Raw genomic sequence first — 26761 nt, 5'->3', positions numbered from 1 at the left:
TGTATGTATTTTAAATATATTTTATTGATTTTTTACAGAGAGGAAGGGAGAGGGATAGTGGGTTAGAAACATCGATGAGAGAGAAACATTGATCAGCTGCCTCCTGCACACCCCCTACTGGGGATGTCCCCGCAACCAAGGTACATGCCCTTGACTGGAATCAAACCTGGGACCCTTCAGTCCGCAGGCTGACACTCTATCCACTGAGCCAAACCAGTCAGGGCTGTCCTCATTTCTTGATGTACCCCTCTCCTCATAAAAATTAGGCAGAACTAAATTTGATTTCTTGCCCTAGTGGTATGAGCAGGACTGTTTTATCCCTGCCTCTATCCTTTGCATATCCCCCCTCATAAAACCCCTGAGCCTCTGCTGGTGTTTTTTTACATTTACATAGGGCCAGTACTGTTTTCTCTTTCTCTAGCAGCCTGATTCTGAAATGCTTCCCAGGGTTTAAACAAAATTATTTTATTTCATTTAGAGGTTTGGACAGTTTTGCTATTCTAAGGAATGCCGGGGAGAAAATGTTAGGGAAACATTGTATTAGGATGCCAAAATCTCTTTCTCTCCCCGCAGCTAAAACACATACAGTTTCAACCCGAGGAACCAATTCTATAGAAAACAAAGCTACGGGGGAAATGAAATGAAAGGCAGCCTACACTAAATTTCATTTAGGCCTATTGTTTAATTTACGTGCTGAGCCCCCTGAGTCCTTTTAGGCCCCGGGCATGCAGGGACCGTTTCTCTGTGTCTGGTCACTCCATATTTCATCTTATCCTTGGGCCATGTTTCTGTTTGGGAGGCTCCCTAAGTCAGCCAGCTCTCCATTTGGGGGAGGGTTGATAAGTCAAGTGGGACATTTTTTTTTAGCAGGTATGTTGCTTTATGTTTTTCCCCTTAAACCTTATTTGGCTTTCTACTTTTTGACTTAATAATATGATGGCTTCCTTCTTGTGAGCCATTTTTAAAGTCTTGATGATTTTTGTGCTTGGATTAGTTTTGCCATATTTTGTTTATTCATTTATTTCTAGCACAGCCCTGGAACAGCCCTGGGGGTTTCCTGAGAAAGATGATGAATACTCACTCCAACCTGCATTGTGGACCTTTGCAGCACAGGGGTGGGTCCATACTGTGAGCCATGTGGCAGACAGGATATGATTGCCTCGTTTCTGACCCAGCAGTCACGGATGCTGTGCTTTGCTGGAGGGAAGTGTTCACAGCAACTGCCTGTCTTGTCCTTTTGATTTTTTATTTTTTTGAGGATTAACAGAAGACCTGAATTGTTAGGGTTTTCCATATGGCTGCTTTCCCAGTTGCACTAACATTGACTTTAAAAAAATAACAGAAAACACCTCTTCACTTTAGGGAAAAGAAGGTCCCGAGTCACTTAGTATTCCTTACACTCTGGAAGGCTGACTAGAAAGGCTTACACTTCCCGCTGTGACTGTATTCCCCCTTGAAAGAAACGAAGCAGCAACATGAACTCGGTTCTCTTTATCTGCACGGTGAATCTGAGTCCCAGTTTCTGCCGTCTTCCCGCTCTGACTATTTAATACACTTATCGTTTCTCTGCCTGGCATTCCCCTATAGGAGAGATTGAATTTAACAAATATACACTAAGAATGGTAGCTGACACTAATTCAATGAGCTGAAGGTTAAATCCAATCATATAATTCCTGAGGTAATGTGGCCGGGTAGGGTATGCAAATCTCTGAAGAGTCAAAGAGATTAAATGAAACTATACAGTCCCGTTGACTATGTGGCCACTAGGAAACTATAATAGCATTTTAAGGTAGGGTGATACCAGAGCCTAAAGATTTTTTTTTTACTGGTAAATGAACAAAGCATCCCAGTCAAGCTGATGCAATAATTTCTCAGTCCCTGGAGCTGTTAGACTCAAGTGAAGAAAGATGCTAGCTAAATACAATCTGGAACGAGTACATTAATTTGCACAGTCCCTTGCCCCCTTCGTGTATAAAGTCTTGAATGATTTTAACTCAAATCGATTTTAGTTCATGATAAAAACTGGAAAGACTGCCTATAAAGCTTTTAAAAATATAAATAAGTCACATTAGGGATACAGGAGTGGGAAGGGAAGGAGGAGAGATTTGCAAAGACTTAAAAAGAAAGCACACTGCTTGATTTAACGTCTGTAGATGAAAGCCCTGGACAGGCCCTTCCCATGAGACTCCGCGGTGGAGTGTTGCTGATGGCAGCTAACGGAGAACTGACAGGAAACTTGCAGCTGGGGTGCTTGCTGGATCCTCCTCTGACAGCCCTTCTCAGTGGGATGGAGGATTAGGGTGAAGGCTGAGAAGATAATGGAATCTGTGCAGGCCTGGACTGATTGCTCCCCTGATCTGATCACTAGTATCAGGATGACAGTTGCTTTTCCAACCCTCTGAGCAGCAAGTGGCAGAAAAATGTCAGTTGCATATAGATCTTTAGCAGTCATCCATTGACAATTAAGGAGAAAGTGATCACGGATGTATCACCCTTACCAAAGAGTATATGAAGATGTAATGCTTTCAACAATAAATATAAGAAAATAGTATATGAAATATTTAGCCAAAGACTTGGAGAGTTCAATTTTTGCATGACTGAACAGGGTTTTTCTTTTAAACTATACACTAATCAGTGAATTATCATAATTCTTGGGTTGGTGTGGCTGTGTAAAGATATTGAACATTTGATATGCGATTCACATACATACCTCAGAGGAAGACTGTCAAGTTTTAGGAATGATATAGTAGTACATGATATTGAAATTGGGCCGGATTTGTTAAAATTCAACATGGAAGTGATGGAACAGAAAAGAAACTGGAAAGAGAATGCTTTGTGTTCAGGGATTAAAGCTTTCCGAATTAGTGGTTTAGAATAAAGTAGACGCCATTAAAAATAAAATATGTAAGTGTATTTTTTAAGGAAAGGAACGTGGCTAGATAAAAAAATCTGCTAGTATATAGCCTAAATAATTTAAAATGTTGCATACCTTTTGACCTGACATTTTCACATCAAGGAATAGGTGATGTTCACCTTCTTTTTCCACTTAAGTAATACATCTTTGTTTTTTGGTTTTTCAACTAAAAGGTACTCTCTTTAGTTCTCTATTAAAATCATGTAATGTTTGACAAATAAAAAAGAATATATGTATTACAGATATGTAATGAAACATAATCATGTCTTAACACTAGTGCATCTACCATCCAATAGGACCCAGACCATTATTGACATCTTTGTTTCTTTCCTATCTTGTCCCATTTTCTCCTTCTTATATACCTAGCAACGTGATTTTTTTTTTCAAAAATGGTTTTGTCAGACAAGTGTATATTCTTTTTCATTTTTTCAAAATTAAGGAATAATTTGCTTACAGTACATTTCACCCACTGTGGTGTACAATTCTGCGGGTTTTGACAAACATGTACACGGTGGCAATGAAGATACAGAACAGTTGCATCACCTCTCAAAAACCCTCCACACCCTGGTGGAGCCACGCCCCTCCTCTGCCCCAGCCTTGGCAACCACTGACCTGTTTTCTGTGTCAACAGTTTTGCCTTTTCCAGAATGTCAAATAAGTGGTCCACTAATGCATTTGAGATTCATCTATGTTTTTGTATGCATTTTCTTTTTATGATTAAATAGTATTTTATGATACAGATGAACTTCCTGTAGTTTAAGGGTGCATCAGTTAAAGAACATGTTGGTCTGTTTCCAGCTTTTAGGAATAACAAATACATCAGCTGTAAACATTTGTATATGCATTTTGGTGTGAACATAAAATTTCCACTTCACCTGAGTAAATAGCTAGACATGAGCTTTCTGGGTCATATGTTTAACTTTATAAGAAACTTTATAAGATACGGCAAGTATTTTCAAAGGGGCTGTACATATTATATTGCATTTTCACAAGCAATTCAAAGATTCAGTTGTTTTGCATCCTCCTCAGTGCTTAATATTGTCAGTTCTTTTAATTTCAAATTAAGCTTTTTTTTTAATTAGTGGAATGTCATTGGGTTTTAATTTATACTTCCTGAATGACTACTGATGTTGACTGTGCATCTTTCATGTGCTTAGTTGCGGTCCTTATATCTTTTTTGGTGAAGTGTCCAAATTTTCTGCACCTTTTAAAAATGGGTTGTTTACTTTTCTTATTGAATTTTGAGAAATTTAAGACATATATTTATATTGTTTTTTATATATATATACAAAGGAAGGGAGAGAGATAGAGAGATAGAAACATCAATCAGCTGCCTCCTGCATGCTCCCCACTGGGGATTGAGACCACAACCTGGGCAAGTGCCCTGACTGGAAATGGAACCATGACCTCCTGGCTCATAGCTTATTTTGAGAATTTTATTCACAGATACAAACAAGTCCTTTAACAAATATATAACTTGAAAATATTTCTTTCATCCTGTGACGTACCTTTTATTCTCTTAATAGTGTCTTTCTTTTTTTAAAAAAATTATTTTTACTGGTATTGTTGAAAGTATTACAGATGTCCTTTTTTCCCCCCCATTGATACCCCTACCCCCCTTCCCTTCCCCTTTCCAGGCCTTCACCACACTATTGTCTGTGTCCATGGGTTCTGCATATATGCATATAAATTCTTTGGTTAATCTCTTCTCTCCTCCTCCCTCCCCCTCCTCCCCACTCCTGAGGATCTTCAGTCTGTTCCATACTTCCATGTCTCTGGATCTATTTTGTTTATTTTGTTCATTAGATTCTACATGTAATTGAGATCATGTGATACTTCTCTTTCTCTGGTTGACTTATTTCATTTAGCATAGTACTCTCCAGGTCCCTCCATGCTGTTTCAAAGGGTAAAGATCCTTTTTTTTTTTTACAGCTGCACAATATTCCATTGTGTAAATGTACCACAGTATTTTTTTTTTTATCCAATCATCTACCGATGGGCACTTGTGCTGTTTCCAGATCTTAACTATTATAAATAGAGTTGCTATGAACATAGGAGTGCATATATTCCTTCTGACTGGTGTCTCGGGTTTCTTAGGATATATTCCTAGAAGTGGGATCACTGGATCAAATGGAAGTTCCATTTTAAATTGTTTGAGGAAACTCCACAGTGTTTTTTATAATGGCTGTACCAGTCTGCATTCCCATCAGGGATCTTTCTTTTCTTTTCTTTCTTTTTTTTTTTACCACATCCTTGTGAGCACTTGTTTGTTGATTTATTGATGGTAGCCATTCTTAAGACTATACTTTCAGGGATCATTTATATAGTTTGTTAATAGTGTCTTTCAAAAAGCAGATTCTTAATTTTGTTAGTGCCCAACATATCAATTTTTCTTTTATGAATTAAGCTTTTGGTGTTGTAACTAAGAAATTTTATCTGACCCAAAGTCACAAAAATTTGTTGCTGTTTTCTTCTAGCAGTTTTATATTTGCAAATTTTACATTTAAATCAGCAATCCATTTTCAGTTAATCATAGTATATATTGTGTGAGCTATGTATTATCATTCTTTTTTGCATAACAATAGCTAATTGTGTTTCAGCATCATTTGTTGAAAATAATATTTTTTTCTCAATTTAATTGCTTTTCTATTTTGCTTGTTAAAATCAAGTGGACACATATGTGATCTACTTCTTGATTCTCTATTTAAAAAAAAACAATTTATTTTTAAGACTACCCTTTTACCAATATCATATTGTCTTGATGCTGTAGCTTTAAAATAAGTCTTAAAATCAGGTAGTACAAAATTGGGTAGTTTATTTAAACTAGAGGCCTGATGCATGAAATTTCTGCAATGGCCTTGGCCCCGGCCCCTGCCTGCCACGGCCATGGCTGCTGCGGGGGGGGGGGGGGGGGGAGCCTCTGCAGCCTCTGCCTCGGCCCCTGCCTGCTGCGGCTTTGTCCAGAAGGAAGGATGTCAGGTAGGACGTCTGATCTAATTAGCATATTATGCTTTCATTATTATAGATTATCTTGGCTACATAATTCTTTTCCTTTCCATATACATTTAGAATCAGCTTGCCTGTTCCTACAAAAAAAACTTGTTGGAATGTTGATTGAAGTTAAACTGAATCTTTCTGGGAGAAATGATATCTTAACCATAATGAATCTTCCAGTCCATTGAAAGGGGCTTATCTCTTTATGTATTTGCATCTTTTTGACTTTTAAAATCAGTGTTATGTACTTTTTAGAAGACAGATCTTGCACATATTTTTCTTAGATTTATAACTAAGTATTTAATGGTTTTGGTGCCATTATAAATGGCACTTTTGAAATTTCAATTTCATTGCTAGTTTATAGAATTACTATTGGTTTTTGTATATAGACTTTGTAACTGAAACCTTGATTAAAATCTCTTATTATTTTTAGTGGCTTTTAAAAAATAGATTTTTGGGTTTTAAAAAATCTTTATAATCTTATTTTCCATGGACAGAGAGTATTTTATTTCTCCCTTTCCAATCTCTCTATTTATTTATTATAGTTGTGTTATTGCATTGTCTTGGATGTCTGGTATGTGTATGACTAGGAAAGCAGATATCCGTGCCTTGTTTGGATATCAGGGGGAGAGCATTCAGTTTTGCATTAATAAATATAATGTTAGCTGTAGATTTTTCAGATGCCCTTCTACTTCTAGCTTGTTGAAAGTTTTGAAAAATTTATAAATTATTGTTGAATTCTGCCAAATTTTTTTGATTTATTGAGATGTTGGCATGTTTTTTCTTCTTTATTCTGTTGATATGGTGAGTACATGGATTGCTTTTCAAATGTTAAAGAAGCAATTTTAAAATAATCCCCAGTTGGTCATGATGCATTATTATTATTATTATTTTTACATATTACTTGACTGAACTTGCTGGCATTTTGTTGAAGTTTTTGTTGTTGTTGTTAAATTTGTATTTTTTCTTTCTTCAATGTTTGGAGGAATTTTCCCATGTAACCCTCTGGGCCCAGAGTGTTCTCTGATGCAGACTTTTAAACTAGGGATATTCTTTAATTAATAGATATGGGATTATCCAGGTTTTCTGTTACTGAGTAAGTTTTCATAGCTTGTCTTTTAATATCTATAGTATCCATTCTGAATTATTAATATTCGTAATTTGTGTCTTTCTTTTTTCTTACTGTGTTGCTCAGTTTGGTTAAATGATTACAATTTTTTTCAAAGAAAATAGCTCTGGTTTCATTGATTTTTTTTATTTTAGTTTAATTGATAGCTGCTCTAATCTTTATTTTATTTCTTCTTGTTGTTTTGGGTATAATTTGCCTTTTTCTAGTTTGTTAAGGTGTATTCTTAGATCACTTATTTGAAACTTTAATTCTTTTCCAACATAAGCATTTTTAATGCCATATGATTATTTCTTGAAGTGTGTTTTAGCTGTATCTTACAAGTTTTGACATGGTGTTTTTTTCATTTTCATTAAATTAAAAATATTTTCTAATTTTCTTTGCAACTTCCTCTTTTACGTTTGGGTTATTTAGAAGCATATTGTATGTTAAGTAAATATCTTAAAATTTTTCACATATCTTTCTGTTATTGATTTCTAGTTTAATTCCATTATGACTAGAGAACATAATTTGTATGATTTCAATTGCTTTAAATTTGTTAATGTTTGGTTTTATGACCTGAATACAGTATACTCAGTGTATGTTTCATATGTACTTGAAAGGAATGTGTAGTTTTCTAGTGTTGGGTGAAGTGTTTTTTATAAATGTTAATAATTAGGCTAAATTGATTGTTTATATTGTCAGTCTTCTATATTCCTTCTGAGTTTTTGTTTGCCTGTTTTATTAATGATCAAGAATAGAAATCTTCAGAAATAATTGCTTTTGTCTATTTGTTCCTTTAATTGTGTAAGTTTGATTTATATATTTTGATGCTTTATTATTAAATGCATGCATATTTAGGATTAAATCCTAGTGAGTTGTTACTTTTTATTTTGTTATTGTTCTGAAGTCTACTTTTTCTGCTATTTATAGTCACTACAGCTTTCTTTTGTTAGTGTTTGCATGGTGTATTCACTCCCATCCTTTCGTTTTTAACTTGTGTACTTATGTTATGTGTTTCCTGTAGACATTATAGTTGGGTGTTGCTTTTCTAATTAATCTGACAATTTTCGTCTTTAAATTGGTGTGGGTTTTGGCATTCTATGTAATAATTGATATTTTTGGATTAATCTACCATCTTGCTAGTTATTTTTTATTATTCCATCTGTTTTTGATATATTCTTTCTTTTGTTTTGAGTATTTAATTATATGCATATTCTATTTTACCTAGCCCATTGGCTTATTATTGTTTACCTCTTAAAATTTTGTTCATAGTTTTCTTGGGTTTGATACCTTTAATGAATCGTATTCTATGTTTATATAATATTGTACATGTAGTATAAGGACCTTATAATGTTATACTTATAATTCTTCCCTCCTATATGCTTTAAACACGCAACAAATTGCTACTATTTTTGCGTTGACATTTCTCTGTCTTTTAGATCAATTAAAAATTATATTTGCATTAGCTGTGGCCTGTGTGGCTCAGTTGGTTGGACATTTGTTATGCCCAGATTTCAAGATCCCCAACAGATCAACAGGGAGCCAGCCAAGTCCGATGCAAAAGCAGAGAGTCCTTTATTATTATTACAGACCCAGGTCTGGCTCCCCTACCCTCCTTACTGACACAGCAGCAGGTGGCAGAGAGAGACCTAGCCTGGCGTGAAAAGGAGTTTTATAGGGGGGTGGAGTCAGGGTAGGAGAGGGGACTGTGGGCCCTGCCAATTGGCCAGGCGCAAGTCGGTGTCTTGTTCCTGGGTGTGGCTAGCAGAGGCTTAGACTTCCGGGAAGAAGCTCCTTGCCAAGCACATGGCTGCCCCAAAATGGAGGACACAGGGTAAGATGGAGGGTGTAGTCCTCGCCCTTTCACATTGTCCTGTGCACTGAAAGGTTGCAGGTTAGATTCCTGATCAGGGCACATGCCTGGGTTGTGGACTCCATCCCCGGGGGCCGTGCAGGAGGCAGCTGATTGATGTTTCACTCTCACATCATTGTTTCCCTCTCCCTTCCTCTCTCTAAAACTAATCAGGGATTCTGCCTACCAAAAAATTCAAGAAACTTTATATATATATATATATATATATATATATATATATATATATATATTTGCATTCATTATTGTTATTTCCAGAACTATTCATATCATTGTGTAGATCCAAGTATCTGTCTGGTGTCATATTCCTTTGAACTAAGAAGCTTCTTTTCATAACATTTTTTGTAGTTCAAATGAGACGATAATGAATTACCTCTACTTTTGTTTGTCTGAAAAGGCCCATACTTGCCTTAATTTTTAAAAAATCTTTTCAATAGATATAAAATTCTGGTGCTGGAAGCCGATCCACCCTGTTCGCTGCAGGGATGTTTCAAGGGACCTGGTGTATATGGCACACTGTTCTTAATATGTTTGCCCCCCCTCTTAACGCTCCCGAGAAAGGTTGTTTCCCCAGGAGAGGATTTTTATCAGTAAACCCTTTAACTGAGTGCCAGAGGGGTGGTTGGTTGCTTTGATATTTGCTTGGAGTGACCTCCTTCAGTTACTTTCTTGTAGCTTAGTGGAACAATAGAGTAACCTTTGAATGGAGATGGGAAGCCCCCTGGCCTTTTGTATAGAATGGATAGGATTGGGACCAAATAGTATAAATACAGATGTTAGATGACAATAAAAAGAAGAACCTGGCTATGATGATCACCTGAACACTGCCTCCATGTCTTTCCTTCCTCTCAGACTCCGTCCACACCTTTGGGAACCCCTGGACCCGCTGGGGCTGGACCCCAGCATTCTGGGTTTATATTTTTCTTTGGTAATTTAAAGATATTATATCTTTGTTTCTCTGTGTTTAACTATTATCCTCCCCCCCCCTGTTTCCTTTAAAATTTTCTCTTTATATTGGTTTCAAATTTGAATATGATATGATACAAGTGTGATTTTATTTAGTTTTTATTCTCTTTGGCATTTTCTGAGTTTCCTAGACCTGGGGTTTGCTGTCTTTAAATAATTTAATTAAGCTAATTAATTAATTTATATTTTTATTGTCTTTATTTAATTTTAGAATTTTGTTGGTCATTATCTTTACAATTGTTTCTTCTGCCCATTTTTTCTCTCAGTTTTTTTCCTTCTTGTATTCCAATTATACACATGTTAGACCATTTTTTCCCCCAAAGGTCTTGAAAAATTTGTTTTTCCCCCATCCACTCTTTCTTCCTTTTTTCAATTTAGCTTGGGTAATTTCCATTGACTTTTATTCAAGTTAATCAATTCATTCCTCAGCTCGTTCAAATCTATTTATGAACCTGTCAAAAACATTCTTCATCTACCATATTTTTTATTTCTTTCATTTCAGTTTGAATTTTTTCTTATATTTTCATCGCTCTGTTGAAATTCTCCATCTGTTCATGCAAGTTGTCTACTTTTCCACAGGGCCTTTAAAATATTAATCACAGTTATATCCAATTCCCTGACTGATAGTTCCAACATCTGTCACACTGAATCCGGTGCTGTTAAAAGCTTTTACTTGTGACATTGTATTTCCTTCTTATATTCTTCTTTGTGTGACCTGTAATTTTGGTGAAAAATGGGACATATTGTGTAGGATACTCTATGCAGGGCAATACTGTTAAAGTTTATAAATGGGTATGCCTCTTCTTTTTTTTTGCTAGGCCTTGAGTCTATCTGTTCTTGCTATAACTTCTCTAGTGCTCCAAAGTTTTCAATTCCTCTAGCTTTATTTTGTGCTTAGGATGAGGATTAGTTGAAGAGTTTTTCTCAGTCTGCTAATTCCACACTAAGCTTTTGATATTCACTGTCAGAATTTTACCTCAGAAGGTTCTTTGTATATGTGCTTGCCTCTCCTCCAGCAGTTAAATACATTCATGTATGTACGTATGTACGTATGTATGTATGTATGTATTTACTTACTTACTACTTACTTACTATTTCTTACTTTCCTGGCTGTGTTTGTGTGAGAAAGGGAGTTTTTTGTTTTTTTTTAAAATATATTTTATTGATTTCCACAGAGAGGAAGGGAAAGAGATAGAGAGTCAGAAACATCGATGAGAGAGAAACATCGATCAGCTGCCTCCTGCACATCTCCCACTGGGGATGTGCCCGCAACCAAGGTACATGCCCTTGACTGGAATCGAACCTGGGACTCTCCAGTCTGCAGGCCGACGCTCTATCCACTGAGCCAAACCGGTTTTGGCAGGGAGTTTTTTCTGGGATTGTTATGCAGCTTCTGCATAAGCATATGTTGTGTTCCTGGGTCTTGACTGTGAAGTCTTAGTGATCTCCCTGAGATGCAGGGGAGGGGAGAACTTCCCTTCGTGCTACTGTAGAAATTACCAGAAACTGGATGGCTTAGAACAATAGAAATTTATTTGCTCACAGTCTGGAGACTGCAAGTCCAAGGTCAAGGTGTTGGCAGGAATGTTCCTTCTGAGGCCTCTCTTTTTGGCTTGCCAATGGTCACTCTCCTGCAGCGTCTTCCTGTGCACACCATATAGAAGTTCAACCCCAGCCAGGCGAATATCATTCCCCCACAGGTATGCATGGGGAAATATTCTCTTTAACCATATTCAATTATTTTCAAATATAGGCTCTGAATTGTTTCAATGTCACACTTGTCTTTGGAGTAACCAGTATCTGCTTTCTTATGGCTAAAAGAACTTACATCTGAACCAGAAACTAAACAAAAATGAAACTGTTAAAAATGTGACTTCTTTAACACAGCCTTTCTATTTTGGTTAAGTAAGAAAAATAGTTTCTTACTTAAAGGGTGTGTTCTTTTATATTCCACAAAACATTTGAAACATATTTTTATAAAGAGGTTTTTATTTAGCAATCAAATAAATGAATAAATTATATTTGAACTATGGCTTGAAACCTAACTAAATCACAACAGAAAGACTGAGAAAGAATTTAAATTAAAATTTTTTATATGAACTTCTTGATCATCAGGAGAATTGTCAGAAATTAGAGGCTTTTCTTCTGGCAAGTCAGTATTTTCTTTTAGTGCATCAACTTCAATTTCATGATCTTTTTAATTCATGTTCGAGGAAACCTGAGGTCTTTATCTGTCAGCACATAGAGACCCTACACCCACCTTAGCTTCCCTCATCCATGTGATCAGGATTGGTGGAGCCCATCCCCACTCCAATTCCCTGCAATTTCATCATTGCCTGATGGGCAGTCTCAAATACTCATCTTTGAAGATTTGTGCAAGAATTTCTTTGAGGGAACCCCTTAGGGTGAGCACTGCTGGGTGAGGTTGTGCACCTGGAAAACTTGGCCAGGTCCTGCACACTGTTCTCCCACAGGAGGGGCCTCCCTGCTCCTCCCTAGGGGATTTGCTGGGGCCTCTGCTGCCTCACCTTGTCCCCAGGGCTGGTCTTCACTAGACAAGAAGGCTGCCAATCTGATGGTGACAGTGCTCTCTCCCCGGTGTTGACAGTGTGTGTCTCCCCATCGGGGAGGTGGGGCATCTCTGACATGTGCTGGTGTGTGCACTGCCTCTAGATGGACAGTGGTGATGCTTGTCCAGCATCGTGAATGTACTTCGTGCTCAGAAATGGCACCATTTAAAATACAAACAATGACTTTATTCCTTAATATGGGTTATACAATGAAAAAATGAAGGCTAAAAACAGAGAAAAGATAATAATAAAAGCAAAACCACCCCAACCCCCCAGATAATAAAAATAAAAAGATATAAAAATGAATCGTGCCATGGCAAACAGAAAAACAAAATAAACGAAAAGAAAATTAAAAGATCAAGAAGTGGGGGTATAACAAGTTCTCCCCTTGGGACAGGGCAAGCACATTCACCCTCGTGCCCTTGAGCTGGGCCCTCCACAGGCAGCTCCTCCTCTGGGGCAAGAACCAGCATGGGCTCCAGGGAGGGTTCTTCACCCAGCAGTGGTGGGGCTTCAGTTTCGTCTGAGGCCGGCCCTGGCTCCACAGTTAGAGCTGGAGAGGCTGCTGGAGGTGCCAGGGGCTCTAGAAATGGAGATGCCTCCTGCTCTGCCTCAGGCTCCTCAGGTTGAACTTCAGATGTTACAGGAGGAGCTGCCTCTGCCTCTGCCTCCCGGGCCGGTGCTGGAGTTGAAGGAGGAGAAAAGATCACCCAGGTGCCTGCATTTCCATGCATCCCCCAAAGACAGAACACAGGCACAGCCTAGGACCCACCACAGCACGTCCTCATCACCCGCAGTCCAGCAAATGGGTGGTCCGAGGCCGATCTTTGCTCCTGGCCAGCTCTGGGGGTGCTCCCTGTGTGCCTGGCAACAATCCCTCCCCATAAGCTCACATGGACCTCTCCCACCCTTCCCTCTCCCACACCTCCCCACCTTCTCACCCTTGGGCTCTGCCGCTTTGGGCTCCAGGTGCTCCGGGCCAGTCTGTTTGTCGTGGGCCCCGTACTCCAGGTCACTGGTGAAAACTTGGAGCTGCTGGTTGAACCTGGGCTGCTTTGGGGTTGGAGGCCTAGGGGACCTGGGCGGCTCTAGTGGAGGAGTCCCTGTTTGTCCATCCACAGGCCCTGGATCCCCAGACCCCCAAGTGGCCACACTAACTTCAGGCCAGTTCTGGCCCTCGATGGTCACTGGGCCCTCACTGCTGCCCACGGCATGGGCGTCTTCCTTGACCACCTGCTGCTCTGTCTTAACGTAGGTTGAGCTCTGCAATGACAGTGACCATCAGCCAGTGGGGAATCCTCAAACCTGGCCCCACTGACTGCTGCTTCTGCCCATGGCACCTTCTGCTCTGGGATCAGGCCCAGCCCTGTTCCTGCTCCAGGCAGACAAGCCTCACATGAACCCCCCTTCTACACACACACACACACACACACACACACACACACACACACACACACGGTGAGAGATATAAGGCTGCTCAGCAGGATCAGAGTGATGGCCTGGCCCCAACAAAACCCTCCCTGTGTTACCTCCACATCCCGCCGCTGGGCAAAGGGCCACAGGCGTCGTCTGGGCTGGGCCCGGATCCAGCGGCGGGCACGTCTAAACACACTCTCATCGCTGCCTCTCTTGAGGCCTCGGCCTCGGCACACTGGGAGGCAACAGGAAAACATGCTGTCCTCTCCAATGTCTCTGTCCGAGTGAGACGGGAAGGGGCAGTTATAGAATGGGGCTGCCTGGTTACCAGAGTTCCAGGGCCTACAGAGGACAAGAACAGGTTGGGTTGTGGGGTCAGGACCAGTCAAGTTCAAACCCCAGATCAAGGCTACCCTCTGCCTGAGGTCTATCCTGGGCCCTGGAGGTGACTCTCATTTCCCCTGGGTGGAGGTCTATGCAGACACAGGGCTGGGCCTGATCCGGGAACAGAAAGTCCAGGGGGCAGAAGCAGTAGTGACTAGGGTCGGGCAGGGCTTGAGGCCTCCTGACCTGCTGCTGGTCACTGTCATTGCAGAGCTCCACCCCGATCAAGGTGGAGCAGCAGCTGGTGGAGGAAGTCCCCTGCCCCATGTCCAGCCACACCACGGAGGGCCAGGGCAGGCCTGAAGTGAGTGTGGCCACCTGGGCATCTGGGGAGCCAGGGCCTGTGGGTGGATGGAGGAGGACTCCTCCACCGAAGCTGCCCAGGCTCTACAAGCCTCCAACCTCAAAGCTATTCAGTCCCAACACTCAAATGGTAACTTTCAACTCTGATGTGGAGCGCTATTTCTGTGTTAATAACACCAGGAGGGAAGACCTGGAGTCCAAGCAGGCAGAGCCCAAGGGTGAGAAGGTGGGGAGACTGGCCTCTGACCACCCATCTGTTGGACTTTGGGCGTGGAGGACGTCCTGTGTGGGTCCTGGGCTGTGCCCAGTGTTCTGTCTTTGGGGGATGGATGGACATGCAGGCACCTGGGTGATCTTTTCTCCTCTCCCAACTCCAGCACCAGCCCAGGAGGCAGAGGCAGCTCCTCCTGTAATACCTGAAGTACAACCTGAGGAGCCTGAGGCAGAGCAGGAGGCATCTCCATCTCCAGAGCTTTCACCACCTCCAGCAGCCTCTCCAGCTACAGCTGTGGAGCCAGGGCCGGCCCCAGACGAAACTGAGGCCCCACCACCGCTGGATGAAGAACTCTCCCTGGAGCCCATGGAGGTCCTGCCCCAGAGGAGGAGCTGCCTGTGGAGGGCCCAGCTGAAGGGCCCAGCAGGATGCTTTTAATTGTGCCCGCCCTTTCCCAAGGGAAAAACTTGTTATACCCCCACTCCTTGATCTTTTCCTTTTCTTTTATTTTTTTTTATTTTGTTTTTATGTTCTCCATGGCGTGGTTCATTTTTTAATCTTTTTATTTGTTTTTTTTTTGCTTGTATTATTATCTTTTTTTCTGTTTTTAGCCTTCATTTTTCCATTGTATAATCCATTGTAAGTAATAAATAAATGATATTGTTTGTATTTTAAATGGTGCCATTCCTGAGCATGAAGGACACTCATGATGCTGTTTAAGCAGCACCACCGTCTAGTTGCAGGATGTTCCATCCCTGAAAAGGAAACCCTGAACCAAGAGCACTCACTCCCCAGGCCTCTGGTCCCTGGCTGCCCCTGATCTGCTTTCTGTCTCTGCCCCTTTCCCTGTTCCAGATGTTTCCTAGAAATGGAATCTTGCAATAGGTGCCATTTTGTTTGTTGAAATATTTTCGTTTTGTTTTTTTATCTGAAATAGCATTTTTTTTTATTTGAAAGGAAAATTCCAGGTAGTGATCAAATGTAAAAAAAAAAAAAAAGCCCTTTAAGTAAGTGTGTGCATGATCTATGATTTCCTGGTAGAGATCTCTGTGCTAAATGTGAACCCAGGGCCAGAAGCCAGTCAGGCAGTGGCTGGCCCTTCCTGTGCTCAAAACAAAAAAGGAGAAAAATACAGGAATCTGGAAAGAACCCACAAGCTGGAAAGCATTCCTCACAACCCAAGAGAGAGGTTTAACATCCCTGTGGCGGAGAAAACTCTCAAAAGTGGGTGTCTTCTAAAGGGACAAAGAGCAAACACAAGCTCTTCCAAAGAGAGGCAGTGCCCATGCCAGGATAGGCCAGAGCTGCCTGCCTGTCCCAGTGGGGAGAGTGCACTGTCAGCACGGGGAGAGCGCACTGCCACCGTCAGCCTGGCAGGCTCTGGTCTCCTGGTGACCAGGCCCCTCCTCTGGGAGAACAGTGAGCAGGCCCTGCCAGAGTCCCACAGGGCACAGCTGCACTGGGCAGTGCGCACCCTAGGGGTGACCCCACAGAAATCCTTGCACAGTTTTTCATAGATGTATTTTCCAGACTGAGCACCGATGAAATAGCTGGTGTTAGACAAAACACTAATGTCCGTAGAAAGGTTTGGGATCTCCCAGTCCTGGTCCACATGGAGGAGGGAAGCTGAGCAGCTGCTCACGTGGGTGCAGGGCTCTCTGTGTGCTGACAGATAAAGACCTCAGGGGTCCTCTCACATGAGACATGTGGAAAAACTGTCTACATCCAGGTCCCATCAGTCAGACCACATATACGTGAGGTCAACAGGTAGACACGCATATGTGAAAATGACATGATACTGTATGTAAAGAACCCTAACGATTCTACCAAAAACTACTAGTATGATAACTGAACTTAGTCAAGTAGCAGGATCCAAAATAAATTCCAGAAATCAGTTGCATTTATATACACCAATAATTAACTATCACAGAGGGAAAAGGAGGAAATAATTTCATTTAAAATGGAATAAAAAATAAATTATACTGGAATAAATTTAACAAAGCATGTAAAATATCTGTACTTCAAAAATTATAAGACACTGAAGAAGTCTAAGAAGATACATATAAGTGGAAGCATATACTGTGTTCATGGATTGGAAGAATTATTATTAAAATGTCCATACTACCCAAAGCAATTTATAGATTCAATGCAATTCCTATGAAGACACCAATGGTGTACTTCACAGAACTGAAACAAATAGTCCAGAAGTTTATATGGAACCACAAAAGATACCAAATAGTCATAGCAACTTGAGAAAGAGCAACAACGTCGGAGGTATCACACTACCTGATATATCAAACTATACTACAAGGCCATTGTAATCACACAGCATGGCACTGGCATTAAAATAGACATATAAATCCATGGATCAGAATAGAGAGCCCAGAAATAAACCCCTGTCCCTATGGTCAATTAATATTTGACAAAGGAGGCAAGGACATACAGTGGGTAAATACAGTCTATTCAATAAGTGGTGTTAAAAAAAATGGACAGATAACAGCAACAAATTGAAATAACTACCTTCTTACCGCATACACAAGAATAAGCTCAAAATAGATAAAGGACTTAAATGATAAACTCGAAGCCACAAAAATCCTAGAACAAAACATAGGCACTAAGATCTTGGATATTTCTCATAGCAATATTTTTTTCTGATACATCTCTTCAGGCAGGGGGAACAAAAGATAAACTAAACTAATGGGACTAAATTAAACTAAAACGTTTTTGCACAGGAAAAGTAACCATCAATAAAATGAAAAGACAGCCCACTGTATGGGAGAACATATTTGCCAGTGATATATCTGATAAGCAGTTAATATCCAAAATTTATACAGAACTCAACACCAATAAAACAATCCATTTAAAAAATTGGCAAAGCACCTGAATAGACACTTCTCCAAAGAGGACATAGAGATGGCCAATAGACATAAGGAAAGATGCTCAATGTCACTAACCAGTAGAGAAATCCAAATTAAAATGACAATGAGATATCACCTCACACCTGTCAGAATGGCTATCATCAATAAATTGACAAATAATAAGTATTGGCAAGGATGTGGAGAAAAGGGAATGCCCTTTTCCTACTGGCGAGAATGTAAATTGGTGCAAGAAACTGTAGGAAACAGTATAGGGGTTCCTCAAAATATTAAAAATGGAACTGCCTTATGACACAGTAATTCCACTTCTGGGTATGTAATCAAAGAAACCCCAAACACTAATTCGAAAAGATATATGCACCCCTACGTTTATTAAAGTGTTATTTACGATATTTAAGATATGGAAGCAACCCAAGTGCCCATCAATAGATGAGTGGATAAAAAAACAGTGCTACAAATATACAATGGAATAATATTTGGCCATTAAAAACAATGAAATCTTACCATTTGCAACAGCATGGATGGACTTAGAGGGTATTATTGCTAAGTGAAATAAGTCAGTCAGAGAAAGACAAATACATTACTTCCTTTGTGATCAATATTTTCTCTTCAATGACAGTAAAATCTTGGCTATATGGAACATTTTGTAAGAAGGCAAGTTGTGCAGAAGGAGTTTCTACATGAGTGTGGTCTTGGCTTAGCCATGCATTTTTTTTTTTACTTTGGATAAGTTAGTTGACCTTCTTGGTTCTGGGTATCATTATCCATAAACTGAAGACATTGAACTGGAACGCGGTTGTTAAATTTTATTCTAAGGATAAGTTGGACCTGATGTGTGGTGCTTCGATGTCACTGCCCCTAATGCAAGTACGGTCGCTGGGTTTTTATCTTTTTTAAAATATGAAAAGCACTGAAAATATTTCATTTTGGAAATAAAAGAGATTCTGAAATCAAAGTTTAAAATCCCTTTGTCTAGGTGGATCTAAAGTTCTAGCTCTAAAATTTTTTGACTTTGGAATTTTTGAATTTTCCAGTATTTATTTATTTATTTTAATTTTATTAAATACATTTTTTATTGATTCAGAGAGAAAGGGAGAGGGAGATAGAGATAGAAACATCAGTGATGAGAGAGAATCATGGATTGGCTGCCTCCTGCACGCCCCACAGTGGGGATTGAGCCTGCACCCAGGCATGTGCCCTGACCGGGAATCGAACCGTGACCTCCCGGTTCATAGTTGACACTCAACCACTGAGCCACACCGGCTGGGTGAATTTTCCAGTATTTAAACGGCAATTATGTCTCTGATACTCCCCTCCAGTCAATACAAAAATAAATGCAGTTGTTTAAACAAAAGTAAAAAGAGAGCAATTTCTTCTAACTTTTTATCTCAGCTTTATTTCTCTTTTGGATTGAGACTTTCAGTTCCAACTAATTTATTTGTCAGAGAAAAGTTAAATAATTTTGACTTCTCTTAATTTGGTATCCTTCATAGTTAGACTGAATTTAAATACAGAACACCCTTCCTTATGCATTGTCTTCTGGATTTTCTTTAGTGTGTATCCATAGCACATATATTGGTCATTGGTAATAAAATGCTTCTATCTTTACTCTCATCAATTTTCAAGTTTCAGTGTACTCTCCTAATGTCAGTATTGAATGCTACGGTCACTTTTGTTTTGTTTGAACACGACTTCTACCATAATAAGATTTTTTACATTTCTATGGAAAACCTAATTACCTTAAATACAAGAACAAAGCTCTTGGTTTAAAAGTCTTAATCAGGCTTTCTCATAATATGACTGAGGCAAACTAGCTCTCTCTCCCATGTGCCTGATTATTCATCTCAGAATTTTTGAAGTTCACTCAATTTACATCTGTGTTAAGAACTTCTGCATCTCTGCAATTTCTGCTTTTCCCACTGCTAAGTGCAACCTTCTCCAGAAAGTTTTCTCCTATTAATTTTACTTTGTCTATAATGAGAAAACAATGAAGCGTTATTGCAATAGTCTCCAGTAAGGCTGAGTTTGTAATACTTTACCTTCACTGAACTGAAATTTGAATATGTTATCTCTAAACAGAAACTTACCAGGAAAATAAGCATAATTCAATCATAGGAGATACATACATGCACAAACACACACATACACACACACATACACCACATCACATTTTGAAAAGTCTTTAAGATTGAAAACTGTCATTTCTACCTTAGATGACAATATGTTAAAATAATCTATATATATATAAGCCTAAGCGATCATCCGACCATCTGACCATCTGACCGGTAGCTATAATGTGCAATGACCACCAGGGGGGGCAGATGCTCTGACCTGTAGCTATGACGCACACTGACCACCAGGGGGCAGATGCTCAACGCAGGAGCTGCCAAGATGCAATGACGTGGCAGTTGCGATTCTTGGGTGATGCATCTGGAACCAGAGAGGAGGGAGTCCGATTCTGGGGTGCATCATAGCCCTGTTGCAATCTGGGACCCCTGGGGGGATGTTGGAGAGCCGGTTTCAGCCCGATCCCCGGAGGCCAGGCTGAGGGACCCCACTGGTGCACACACCAGTGCATGAACCCATGCACTGGCCTCTAGTCAAATATATGTAGGAATACTTCAGCATATTTTCTGTAACTTGGAATGATCTATCTTTGATCTGAATAGTGATTTACTATACTACAGGTTACTTACTAGTAAAAAAAAAATAACCTACAGTAGTGGGTGCAGTGGCATACCCCTCAGATCCCTCTTTAGAACCAAGGCACTCATTTCCAAACTATTAGAAGAGTCTCAGCTATGTCCCTCTCTGAGAATTGCCCTCAGTGTCATCTTGACAAAGATCACATCCTATCTTTGGGGCCAGCCTTCACCCAATGGCTGCTCTAGTGTAAGTATAAAGACCTGGTCCTCTTGCCTTAATTTGGGACAATTCTGATGGGCCATCCCAGCTCCAGAGCTCCCCACAGGTATGGCTGAGGTCCTTGTTGAGATAGCACTGCAGTGCAACTTCTTCTGCTACCTGATTCCTTCACTCCCCCACAGGCGTGGTTCCCAAAAGACTCAGCAATAAAATGTATTCATACTTAGTCTTGATGTGTATTCCTTACCCTCCTCCTTTTACTTTGTAATTGTGAAATAAAGAGAAAAAAATGGCCTATTTTGAAAGAAATCTTAGCACATACTTCCTAGGTATTATGCTAAGAACTTCAGATTCATTCAATCACCTAATTCTCACAAGAATACGAGGTGGGAACTATTATTATCTTCCTTTAAAAATGAGGAAATTCACTGCTGAGGAATCACATAATTTGTCCCAGTTCTACAGCTACTGGGTTGTAGAGCCAGGATTTGAAACCATGCCTACTGACATGGCTCAGTTACACTGCCTCGTGCATCTCCAGGACTTGCGTGCGTTGAATCTCTGAAAGGGCATATCTGGATAGAGCACTATTTAAGGATTGTAGCAGTGAAGATTAATGAAAATCAGATTTTGTTCCACTTTTATATCATAAGAAGATATCATTTTTAGTAAAATGATTTTTTTGTGTAAAAACCATCATCATTGTTTCTAAATTAAGACACAATAGTATGTTTAGATGTTGGGTATAACTGAAGCTTTATCTGATGAAAACTCAAAGTGTGTGAAAATTAATTATAGGTGAGGCAATTCTAGCCTACTCACTACCTGACTTTAATAAAGGTGTATTTTGGTTGTAATCAACCACTGATGTGCTTATGGAACTCTAATTAGTGAATTTAATTTTCTAATCCTCTCTATTGCAGACAGTAATTGTCATTACATCCATAACTTGTGACATAAAAATATACATGATCAAAATACAGATTGTTTGCTGGTTTTAAATGTATTTCCAACTGAATTGGACTAGTCCCATGATACAACGAATTTTGTCTATTATGCAGAAATTGACTTTATGTAGTTAAGAATTTCAGCTGAAAACTTTTAATAGGCACATATAGATTATAGTCTTATATTAGAGAACTTGCACAAAGTAGAAAACCTGTATATCAAGTTGTTTCTTTTATGTATGTAAAACAGTACTGATATTTATATATGCTCTGTAATAAAAGTATTTTATATTTATATAACACTGGTGAGTTTTCACAAATATTATCTCACATAATTCTCATCATAATTGTGAGATAGTTGGGTGGGCATTATGAAGATCATTTTCTAGGCAGGTAAACTGAGTTTAGGCTAAATGATTTCAAATGGCTGCGCTGTGAGTTCATCTGACCAATGCTCTTCTACACTGACAGGAACATGTAAATGTCTCCCATTCCTTAGCAATTCCTTCTCTTTTGCCACCATTTTTAGATATGTTTTGTCCTTCCCTGCATGGACAAATTTCTTATAAAAAAGAACATACATGTACTATATATTCACTTTCAAATATGAACCCACCATTCCTGAGTGCTTTGTAATTCAAAGTCTGCCCTAATCACTACAAAAGAATGGCACTGCCATAGGTTACCAGAAATCCTCTTCTTAAAACATCCAGTGGCATTATTGCAGATCACAGTTTCCAGATGTCATTGCTCACCTTCCTTCTTAAGCATATAATGTGTTTCAAAGAACATTCCTGTCTTCGTTTTTGAAAAACAAAAGTGTTTCTTTTCTCTCCTTTGTTACCTTTATTAAATCTTTTCCTATCCTTGAAATAGTTATTTACCAATAGGAACATCCTTGAATTTGACCTCTTTTTTCTGCTTATTGAATTTATCATTAGCATTTATGGTTTCATTTATCACCTCCACCTACATGAGAGGCCATTCAAACCTTGGCCTTAAGTTTGAATCCAAGCTTTATCATTTATTAGCTCTGTGACTTTGGGAAATTACTCAGTTTATGCATGTGAAAATGGCTTTATCTTACTTAGCTCAGAAGGTTGGAAGGATTAAATGAGATAAAGTATGTACTAGTAAATGCTTAACCATTGAGATTCCCAGTTTTTTATTTTGATGAAATGTACACCCCTAACTATAGTGTCCCCAAAACAACTTAACATCTGGCTGCTTCCTACTTCTAGGCAAGGGATATTGATTGTGAAGATAATTTGGTGGCAGAATAGATGGAGAAGAAGTGGATGTGTCAAAGACATGTTTTACAGGAAGGATCTACTAGAGTGGGTGTTAGCTTGGCATTTGGGATGGGGTGATAAAGGTAGGCTATCCTAAAATAATTCTAAAGTATCAATCTTATAAAATTGGATAAATGGTGGTGTTACTTACTGAGATAGGGACTACTAGAAGAGGACTAGGAATCTGGGCGATTATAAATTAGATTTGGGACATGTGCATTTTTAAGTTCCTTTCAGATATCTAGATGAAACTGTTAAGTAGGCAGTGTAAAGGTAGCTGTCAGCACTTTGGAAAGAAATAGAAGAAAAATATCCCTGAAATATTTTAAGTTAAAAACCACACTAAAAACAACACAAAAAGAATAATACAGCTGAAAACATATACATTCATGGATGTGATAAATAAGTATCTATAAAATATAAGTGCAAAGACTAAAATTATAATAAGGTTAATTATGGGAGAATACTAGGGAGTTTATATGTATGGTGATTCTGAAGAAAAAGGGGTGAATGAAATATTTAAAATAAAGATATACTAGAAGAAAACTTTTATGACATACACAGTTGAATTATTCAAAAAATATTCATTAAGTGACTAGTTTTTTTCAGGTGTCATTCTAGGCATTTAAAAGTACTAAAAATGACAGAAAAGGTGACTGTTCTCACGGACTATATATTGTACAGCACTGAAATGCACACCATGTCCCAGGGAAAACTTAAATAAAACAATAACAAGACATACTCTCATGAACTTATTGAACATCAAGATTAAAAATTTTATGGACATCTAGAAAAAAGAATGCAAGTCACCTACATGGCTGAAAAATAATGGAGGCCTCAGACTTCTCCATAATAAATCTCAGTAGGAAGACAGTGGATCAGTGTCTACAAAACTCAAAGGGAAGAAAATATGGCCCAATTTAAACACCTAACCAATTTTTTTAAAAGTATGAGGGTAGTGGACATACATTCTTTTTTTAAAAATTGTTTTATTGCTTAAAGTATTACAAAGATTATTATATATGTCTCCTTTTTTTTCTCCCCTTGACCTTCCCCTGGCCTCCCATACCCCCCAGTGTCTTGTGTCCATTGGTTATGCTTATATGCATGCATACAAGTCCTTTGGTTGATCTATTACCCCCCCCTCCTGCCCCCCTACCCTCCCTGGCCTTCCCGCTGTAGTTTGACAGTCTGTTCGATGTTGCTCTGCCTCTGTATCTATTTTTGTGGACATACATTGTTAAGTAAAGAAAGAGTCAAGCCATACTGTAACCATGAACCTTAGCTGGAAAAAATATAAAAACTGGACAATAATATCTAGTCAAAAGAGACAAAGCAAATTTAAAAAATTAGGATGGCAGACCCATGCTTGGCATAGAATATACTGAAATATATTACAAATATATAATAAATATCGGTGGGAATTGTTCTAGCAGAACAGAATATAAATGCTATAAACCTTATAATTAACTAAATATCACAATTTGGGGAGATAGGAGTTAGTACTAGTATTCTAATGCTAATTTCCTCATCTTTCATAGTATAGGTTCAGGTTGAGGCTTCAATATAAATAATGAGGGTCTTTTTCCCTCCTTAAATAATGATTTATATCTCTTAATATTTAAAATTTGTTTAACTTGAAAGAAATCTTCTAGGAATCAATATTATAGGCCAACGAATGAACAGCTGTCAAAACTATAGTTTCTTTAGCTTTATTCCCTTATGTTAAAATTCAAGTAGAGCTACATAATTTAAAAATTATAAATAGGTATGATTTCATTTGGACTGCTGTTCTTTCTGTCGTACTCTCTCTGCCTTTCTGAGCTTCTATCTGTACATTTGCACAGGGGTGATTTTTAGAGTGAGAGTCTCCAGAGGATAACAACAGCATTGCTGCTACAGGTTGGGAGATGGTGCAAATGTGAAACATTTTTAATTATGAATAGTCATACATGGAGGAAACCATTGGCAAATGAAGAAAAGAAAGAGTTAAAAATCATCTCTGGAAATGAGGCTAGAAATACGAGTAGTGGGACAGGATTAACCGTGGGAAAGTCTTCTATCCTCTTGGACCCCTTCAGTTCCAGATCAAAAGTCTAATAATTCTAGATTATTGAGGGCAATAGTATTTTAACAATAGTATTCAAACAATAGTATTTTAGAGAAAACAGCATATGAACTCAGTATTGCATTAGCTCTCTGAGCTTTATAAGTAAACCTTCCTCTCAATGTAGGAGTCAACAAATAGGGCTTTTGAACACATAATTCTCTACCTCCTCTTATGGGTTTTCTTTTTCAGAAATGTTTCATGCGTTTGTTGTCAGAGACCTGAGTTCATAAGGGAAGAGAACTGGAAGGACCAGGGATCACAGTGGGACCTGAATCAGTGTCTGGATTTACTTCCAGATACAGAGGTCCATCTGATGCTGTGATTGGACCTCTGCTCTGCTTAACAAGGACCACTTAATGTCCAAGAAGCTCAGCTCTTTTCCAGATTCTGGATCAAATCTCATCTTAGATAGTAATTTAAAGAGAAATTAGAAAGACTCCTGATAAAATATTTGGGTTCAGGGTTTAGATTCAAGACCCTGGAGGAAGGGTCTGTTAAGAAATAATTCTGCTCAAAAGAATAGGAGCCATAGGAGGGAATTTGGTTATCTTGGGAGCTGGTTATCCATAAACTTCTGGCTGACAGAATCTTTCTCTTAATCACCGTGACCTGACTAGTTTAACATACTGCCTGGCATAGAGGAGAAACCCAGTGGTTGATGAATGAAAAATAATTAACTAAATATATAAAAATAAGAAAGAGTCCCATTTGGTTCTTACTGGGGAGCAAATTGCACACTTGATGTTGGAAATGAAGAAGTCACTAGAGTGATGAAAAAATTTAGTGCTATTAGGAATTGGCTGAGGTATGAAAGTAGGGCTCTTCAACATCTTCCCACCAACTTGCCTTAAGGGTCTTGGAATTCTCTTTTTAGAGATTTATTCATAATGGGGATGTGGCAGAAGTGGGACCACCACATCTAACACACCTGCTTCTGCATAAAACAGCCAGGAAAGCTAAAACAGACACCCTCCCAACAACAACAGTCAACATCCACCCCCCCAACAGTAATGACAAACCAGTAAATTAAGCAAAATGCCTCCCAAAAATGAGATGTCATGTTATATTGATGATGTGATATTTCCCCAGAGTTAAATTATTCTATTAAATATTGATTATCTTTTATAAAAAGATGTCCATCTATTTATTGAACCTTTTGGGGGTTATATCAGAATCTTCTACCTTGAAAAGATTAAAATAGAGACCTTCCAAGCCAATGAGTAAGAACAACTTCCTTCCACCTACAGAACATCTTGCTGCCAAGGTAAGAAATGGCAGACCCATACTATTTATGCCAAAGATGGCATTTCTTGGGCCCCAATGATATGTCTGGAAACCCTCTATTTACTGACTTTGTTCTTATTGCTAAATTATCTTTTGTTACAAATAAAGTTCACTGTAGTTCGCCTTTGGATGGAGAAAAACCATTTGCAAAGTCTCTATGCTATCCCTTCTTGAGCTATTTCAGTATGAAGGTTTGGAAATTGATTTTTTTCATAACTTAGGAGGAATTTATCAACAGCCTATCTATGGTTTTTCTGGCCACCATATACAAAATCATGGAAATTTAGCTCCTTCTGATGTAGTCGTGTTGGGCCTTTGCATTTAGCTGGCATTTTCGTATATGGGGCGAAGGCATTTTTTATTTAAGTCACAAAGCTTCAAATCACATGCACTATAAGGAGTAATGTGTCCCATAATCTGCTTTTACCAACTAAATGATGTTTCTCCTTAAATGTAGTATCTGTTCCATGTGTATTGTCATGTTTGTTGTAGAATCTTAAGGGAGGCTCCTGGTTTGTTTTTGACCTTTGATAACCTTTTCTCATTGAAATGAGGATCAAGGGGATTGGATTAACAAACTCTGGGAGCTTCCTCCTACCCAAGTCCTTTTGGAAGAGAATAAGGAGGGCTTCCCTGAGGCAACTGAGT

The sequence above is a fragment of the Myotis lucifugus genome, unplaced genomic scaffold, assembly GCF_000147115.1.
Source record: "Myotis lucifugus unplaced genomic scaffold, Myoluc2.0 scaffold_271, whole genome shotgun sequence".
In the NCBI taxonomy this organism is placed as follows: Eukaryota; Metazoa; Chordata; class Mammalia; order Chiroptera; family Vespertilionidae; genus Myotis; species Myotis lucifugus.
Note: the sequence above shows the minus strand (reverse complement) of the source record.